Source organism: Nothoprocta perdicaria, unplaced genomic scaffold (assembly GCF_003342845.1).
Source record: "Nothoprocta perdicaria isolate Ctin4 unplaced genomic scaffold, notPer1 scaffold_35, whole genome shotgun sequence".
Lineage (NCBI taxonomy): Eukaryota > Metazoa > Chordata > Aves > Tinamiformes > Tinamidae > Nothoprocta > Nothoprocta perdicaria.
The window spans coordinates 1006213-1013470 of record NW_020455588.1 but is presented as its reverse complement, the minus strand read 5'-3'; positions in this window follow the sequence as shown (position 1 = coordinate 1013470).

The window sequence follows — 7258 nt, the reverse complement described above, 5'->3', positions numbered from 1 at the left end:
ATTTTCCTTCATATTTGCAAAGAGAATCAAATCCAGACTGTCTTAAGAAGTAAGTTTCTTAAAGGAAAAAAAAAAAAAAAAGCAGTGATGAATCCATTGTGAAGGTGAGAAATGGAATTTCTCATTCCCAGACCACCAAGGATATTTTTGCCACCTTAATTTATCTGATTTTTAAACCTACCAGATATGTTTTTGCTCTCTGCTATTCTATGCCTCAAGTCCTTCATGGTTACTTTGTCCTTTCTCTTTTTTTTTTTTTTTTTTCTCCTCTTTCCTACTTTTCCACATTTCCCAATTTCAGGAGATTTTTGCTGGGCTGTTTGTCCTAGCCTGTGAGGCCAGTGCTTCCTTTCCTCTGCACAGCAGAGCCTTGGGCAGCCCTGACCACAGCAAGGTCTTTACCTTTTGCTGTGGTTCTCATCAGGTTGTGAAAATCTGTTTGGATCATCTGGTCTTTGGGAGCTTAGTTATATCTAGAGCAGTGGAACAGAGGTGCGCATCTGTGGCAGTGTTTTGGCTCAGTTCAGTAGCGCGTGCCGTGGTTTTCTCTCCCAGTTGCCCTCGCTGTGCTTTGGTTAGCGTCCCAGAACTGCCTAGGAGCACGCAAACAGCATTCCTTGCAGATTAAATGGAGCCAGAAGATGTACTTGAACAAGATGTGTAGAGTGAGCTGGATGCCAGACCCTCGGCATCAGGAATTTTACTCTTCAGATCCATTGCTGTTGGGCTGCACCAGTTGTTAATACAGACCTAGCCGATGAGAACTGTACTGACTTGACTAGTCCTGCTGTGGGCCAGCTTTGCCCATGGTTTGTCAGCTTTGTTAACTTTGTTGAATTAAAGCTGGTGTGAATTGGGCATAGCTCTGCTAAAATACAGGTGTCTATAAATGAGAAAGCACTGTGGCCAAGAATAGCCAGCTCTTGCTGCAGTTTTAGCCCCTGTTCGCTGGCTGCTGTCTCAATAGTAAGGTTTGTAGTCAAGTGTGTCTTATCAGTCAAACACTGATATGTCTCTGCATCAGACAAGCCTTTCAGCTGCTCCAGATTTTGGGCAAGAACAAGGACTGGACCAACGCTACCCTGGATCTTGCACTGCGGTAGAGCACCTTAATGTGGTGGGACCAAGCTGTCTGTCACACGAGTGCATGGGCTGAGCCTGGGCAGGCCCCAATATTCGGTCATAAGCACAGCGTGATTTTACGTAGCCAGGGCCCATCCTTTGACGCTGCAGGCAAATGACATGGTAGAAATCTCATGCGGACAAGGGGATTTCTTCTCTATGCTGTCCTGCAAAATAAAATGGGGCTGCCTTCTCTGCATTGGGAACGTGCTATAGTTATGGATACTTACGGCTTGTTTGGAGAGCCCTAGCTGGTTTGGGCTGGAAAGGAGCCAGGGGTACAATAATATGCCAGAGCTTGAGCTGGAGCTTGTGGCCTTGCCCTGTTAAGGGAACCAGCATCATCCTTTCCTGGCCACAGAGGACAGGGGTGTCTTGTTTACAACCCAATACGTTAGTAGTAGAAATACAATTAGAAGAATTTAGAAGATGCAGTAGTTGATTCTGAAGTTAACTTAGCTGCATACGTGTGCGTAGTGCTGTGTTTGTTAGGTATAATTTGGGGGAAGGGACAGGTAACCAGGGTAGTGATGAAGTTAAGGAAGCTGCAAACTTAAGTAATTTGTGTAATTTTTGCCCTTATTTTAAGAGAGATCGCCAACTTGGAACAAGTCAATTTACAAAGTATAAAACAGAGCACACTGTGCCCACCGGTTTTGGTGGTTCTGTAGTTACATTTTCTAATGATTTTACTTTTATATTTCTCTTGAAAAACACAAGAAAACTATTGAAACAATCTTAAGTAGACCCTGAACTGGCAACATTCACTTACCTGATCCTTGAGTTCTAGTAACACATATAAAGTTAACCATTTGCATACATACATGTTAAGTTTGAACCTGAAAAGTTGTGAAAAGAGTCAGAGAAATTGTTTATACACAGCACAGAATGATTTCCAAACCACAGAGAAAACGAATCAGCAAAATAGGGAAAATACAGCTTCTGTCTGGTCTCTTGCCATTGTAATATCGTTATATATTAGTTCTAATACCATAGCTAAAATGTCAGGAAAAAATATGAGTTCTCTTTTAATCACCACAATAATCAATAATTTAATTTTCAAATGTGGTACTGTTATGGACCCCTTTTCTGGCATGCAAAGAACAGTTTAAAATCTGTGTTTTAGATACAGTGAGGAGTACAGAAACCCATGTACTTCCTGCTCTCATCTGAGGAAGCCTTATAAGAACTTGTAAAACACACTGTTGTAATTGGTCGTTACAGTGTATGGCCCTTGGGGGCTGTTTGGAGGTTGCTGGTGTAGTTCTGATATTGCCACATCCTCGTTTTTATTTCCCCCCCCCCCCTTTTAGTGCTTGCTATGCAAAATCTTTCTTATATTGTTTTCAGGCAGGATTTTCTAGGAATGTTCTGGGGATGAAGGTAATATGGGAAGAGGAAATCCCATTACCTTTAGAGCTGCAAAAAGTCCCTTTTAAGATTGGTCCTGAACATTCAGAAAGCTTCTATAAGCGGGAAAAGAGATAGTTCTGTTCTCCAGTCTTGGATAACGCAGCTTCCTTCAGGGTAGGGCTGTTGGTTTGAATATGGCAATTACAGGATCATTTATCTCCAATGCAAAAATCTTATTGCGCAGAAATGAGATGTGTTAGAGGAGTCTCTTTGCCTTAACATCTTTGAAATCTGCAGAAGGGAACCCTTTTTCCTTGAAAACTTACTTTGGTTTTACATAACGCGCATGAACAAAATGAACAAAAAGCTTAATCATGGAAGTGTTAACCGTTAAGCTGCATAGTTCTGAAGATATATGCAGTGTGGTTGCTTCCTATTTACAAAACTTCATCATTTCGCATGAGCACTGCATGTAAAATACATCAGGCAGGATTTTTCTGTAGGTCAGCCTCAAACTGAAGCCTATTTTCCCTGAAACATCTAAGTGCACTTCTGTGAGAACTGCTTTCAAAATAAATGTATACTTTCTCTTCTAAGCCATTCTTCATGGCTTTGCGAAAGAATGCTTACTATACTCTATATAAACTACATTAGCTATTTTTAAGATTTTTCACTTTGGTTCCTTAACTAATAGTTTAATTCTTGAAAGGTATTAGAGAATGAACCCAAAACTGTTCATGCTAAAAACTCTTTACTTGAAGCAGAATCTGCTGAAGCTTCATAATGTATCCAAATTTATTCACTGTAGCATTACAATTTATTTTAATTCTGTTATATCATCATTGGTATGACTTAGGAATAGAATCATGTAGATCGTCATCCATCTCTGTAATTGTTAGGCTGGTTAGATAATCAGTAATTTCTGGTTACAGAAAATAAATTAATGAAAACTTGCAACTTGTTTAGATCTAAATAAGGAAAATAGATTTCTAGTTGCAGAAATTGGATATCTTGAAGAGTTCTGCTGTTTTTCTCGTGAGTATTTTTAATTTCTCCCTTCAGAATGAAGTGAAATGCAGTTAACTCTCGCATCTTTTTAACCAATTGTGAGGCCTCATCTGTCATCAGACTTTTGTACTTCGGTTTAATTGATATTAGCATCACTTATATTCATCATGTGTGTCTTTTACTAATACTTTAATGCCTAATGAAAAAAGAAAATAAAAAAATATTTAAAAAAACACTAAAAATAATCTAGAATATCAGGTATTTGTCTTGTTTTGGAAATTGCAATGTTATTTTGAGGTATTAGGAGGCCCCTTTCTCTTCTTCCACTATTAAGCCTCGTTATTTCTGCAGAAAAGGCATGGGAGGGTGGATTTTGCAACTGTGTAAGACCTGCACAGTGCCTTTGGATGCTTCTGTACAATAAGCGTTGGCGCCAGCCCGCCTGTCGGCCGGTAGCGCTTGGAGGTATCAGCAGTGAAACCCCGTGAGACATCCCTGCTTGTCTTCTTGTTCATATAGTTACTTAAAGAATGCTGTTGGGAGATCTGGATTATGTTCAGACCTCTGTCACGCGGTTCTTGCAAGAGCATCAGCAATTCTCTGAGTGTCATTTCTTTCCCATCTGCAGAATAGGAGGAATTGTAATCGTGCGCCAGCTGTCTCGTGGTGGGCAGAGCACTCCAAAGTCTTGCTGTTCCCGTTGCGCTCACAGCTCTACTGCAGTGTTCTTCCTCCCAGGGCTGGGGAAGAGGTTCCCACCCTGCGACTGCTCATCCTCACCAGGAGCTGGCAGGGAGCACAGGGAAGCAGTCCGAAGTGCTGCCCATGCTTTGCAGGAGGTGCCCGCTTGGAAGGAGGCAATAGCAGCACGTGCTGCTCGTGCCCTGCTGGGCTCGCATGAAATGCGGGGCTGAGCAGTCCGAGATGGAGAGGAAAATAACTGACACCAGATTGGGTCTCAACCAAGAAGGGCTCTCCTCATCCCCCAAGAAGCTGCAGCACGGGACCACCTTACAGTAATTGAGGTCTTTGATCTTGCCTTTAACACCGCTGTCGTTGTGGCCAGTAAACTACAAAGGGCACAAGGTGGGCTAAAATATGTTTGCTTGGTATGTGTTGACTGGCACAGCCTTAAGCATGGCTTATTTCCCTGTCTTAGTGAGCTTGTTTGAGGATTTGATCCTTTCTTATTTTTCCTCCAGTACTAGTCAACTCTGCAGTCTTTGTGATTTTTGTAGGCAATATACAGAAACACTTATTCCCTACCTGAAATGAACTGCTTTGGTGCTTACTAGTATAGCAGGCTTTTGGGAAGATCTGTTTTTCAGACAGCATTCCCTTTCTCAGGAAAGCTAGTCATTTCTAAATCCCTGCAGTCAGGTTGCTGAAGTATCTCTGAAGTAGTGTGGAATCCAAGCAGCGAGCATAGCAGGCCTTTTGAGGAGAAAAGTGTTTTGTCCTTGGATATGATATAGTTTGTATTTTTATTAAAATAGTGTTTTACTAATCTGAAGATGTGTAAGTTTGCATGGCATTACCTTTGACTCCCCTTGAATAATGTTGGGAAATGAAAGCACGCTAGAGGTGGTGCAGAAACACATTAAAATATTGTCTCTGAATTAAATGTATTTCCTGACATAAAATGAGAAATTTTACTTTCCAAATTCACTTAAAAATTGTAAGTCAGTGTTCTAAATGTATTTTCCTTTTCAAGACCTTCCTGGTAGTACCACTTCAGTTCGCACAGATGAGCCGGCCACTGTGTTTGCGCCTTTGGCTCTATGTCCAAGGAGACCTTTCCATATTTCTCTTCTGCCGTTACTGTGGCTCGCTAGGCTTGTTATGTCTTGGGGTTTTTGTTCTCTTCGTTTGGTTTTGTTCTGTTTTGTTTGTTTGTTTTGTTTTTTAAGAAAAGAAAAAGTGCACAGGGTTCTGTTGTGTCCTTTGCACCTGTGGCCTATCTGTGTCCTAATTGCAGGCCTTAAATCCAATATATCTAGGGCGAAAGTACCCGTTGGCTTTTTTGGCAGGAATATCTCTGTTGGCTTTTTGTTGCACAGCTATTTCAGTTTATCAGTTTCCCAGATACACTACAAAATATTGTAATTTGGGATGTACTGTGTGTTTTCTGTTAACTGCTTTGTTTCAGACTTTTTTATCATCAGTGTAAAATCCAGGAAATGCATTGTTAGATATAAATCTGGGTTTCAGGTTTCAGAGAAACATTTGGTAACTTTAGTGTATTTTTTTTCGCCTTAAATTTATGTTTTGCGTGTAAAAGGATTAATGGATCTTTGATTGCAGTATAATGCCAAGATTTTAGATCTGACTACTGTTTCGTTATGGTTGATCACTTAAGCTAACTATTTTCAATTTGCTCATCTATAAAACGGGTATAATGGTACATAAGTGACCCCAGTAAATGATAAATGGTGTAATTAAGCAATGTTTGTAAAGTAAGATGATATCTGGTGGTTTCCTTTTAGAAATATGCAGAACTTCCAATGTGTAGCTTGGAAAGAGATGGGTCTAAAACAACTGGATTTGAATTCTAGGCAAAGAGAATTCTCTTCAGTAACAAATACCACATTTTATCTCTAGTTTAACTATCACACCATCCTTGGACTTTGTGGATTTAACATCTGACATACACCAATTCTCAAGTTCTGATTAGGCAGGGAGGTTTAATTTATAGCTGATAATTTATATGGGTTGCATGGCTGAATTGTCTTAATAGTGTGAATTTTTTAAATACGTATTCTTCAAAAATAACCTTCTATAACCCTCCTCAAGACAGAGAGTAGCTACAACACAAATGATGTGTTTTAACTTAGGCGTATGTAGTGTGGATGAAAAAAAAAGTTATTGTATTTTGCCTGAGTTACCACAAAAAGTGTGCAGAATGTGGATTCATGGTGTGCAAATTGCGTTAGAGGATTAGAGGAGATTGAAACAGCTTTACTGACTGCAGTATTATAAAGTCAAAGCTATTTTTTAGCTTTCTATTTTTCACCATGTTGCACTGGAAAAGGCAAGACACTTGAAATATTTCTGTTGGTATTTTCAGGGGTTGATGCGTAACTCTAAGAGTAGTGCGGCCTAAAACTAAGAGAAAAGCCAACATCTCTGCGGCCTAGTGTCGTTATTTTAAAATGCTTACCATTCTTGCTTATTTTTCCGTTCTATTGATATCCACTTGGCAAGCCTGGGAAGCGCAAAAGGAGGGGAAAAAAAAAAATCTCTTACATATCCATGATCAAAAATGAGCGCCTGATGGCCTGAAGGTTGAAATAATTATCTCTGGTGGCCGTGCAGATCTCAATGTCAAAGCTAAGAACCACAGGGCAGCAGAATTAAAGCATGAAAACTGGCATGAGCACAGACAACTGCTTGAGGCTCTTTATTACTGTTTGATACAGCAGCCCTTTGTTGGAAATCTTGTTTTTTTGGTTCGAAAGCAACTGTGTGTGTCTAATCTTGCCTTTTCCTTTATCATCAATTCCATTCCCTCTGATATTTACAAAACTAAGCAACCTCGCGTGTGTTTATCCCGATTCCCGAATTAGCGCGGCAGAGGCTTTCTGCTAATCTGCAGATAGGTGGCACCGTGCGGACGGGTTGGGGACGCGGCGCCCGCACTCTCCGGCGCCGCAAATTAACCTGTCACTTTTATTATTTGACAAGATCTTCATTTTTATTCATCAGGACGCGGGCCAGGATGGGTGCGTTTATGGCCATTTGCCGCGCAGGGCTCTCAGCTGAGTTTGTGGGTATT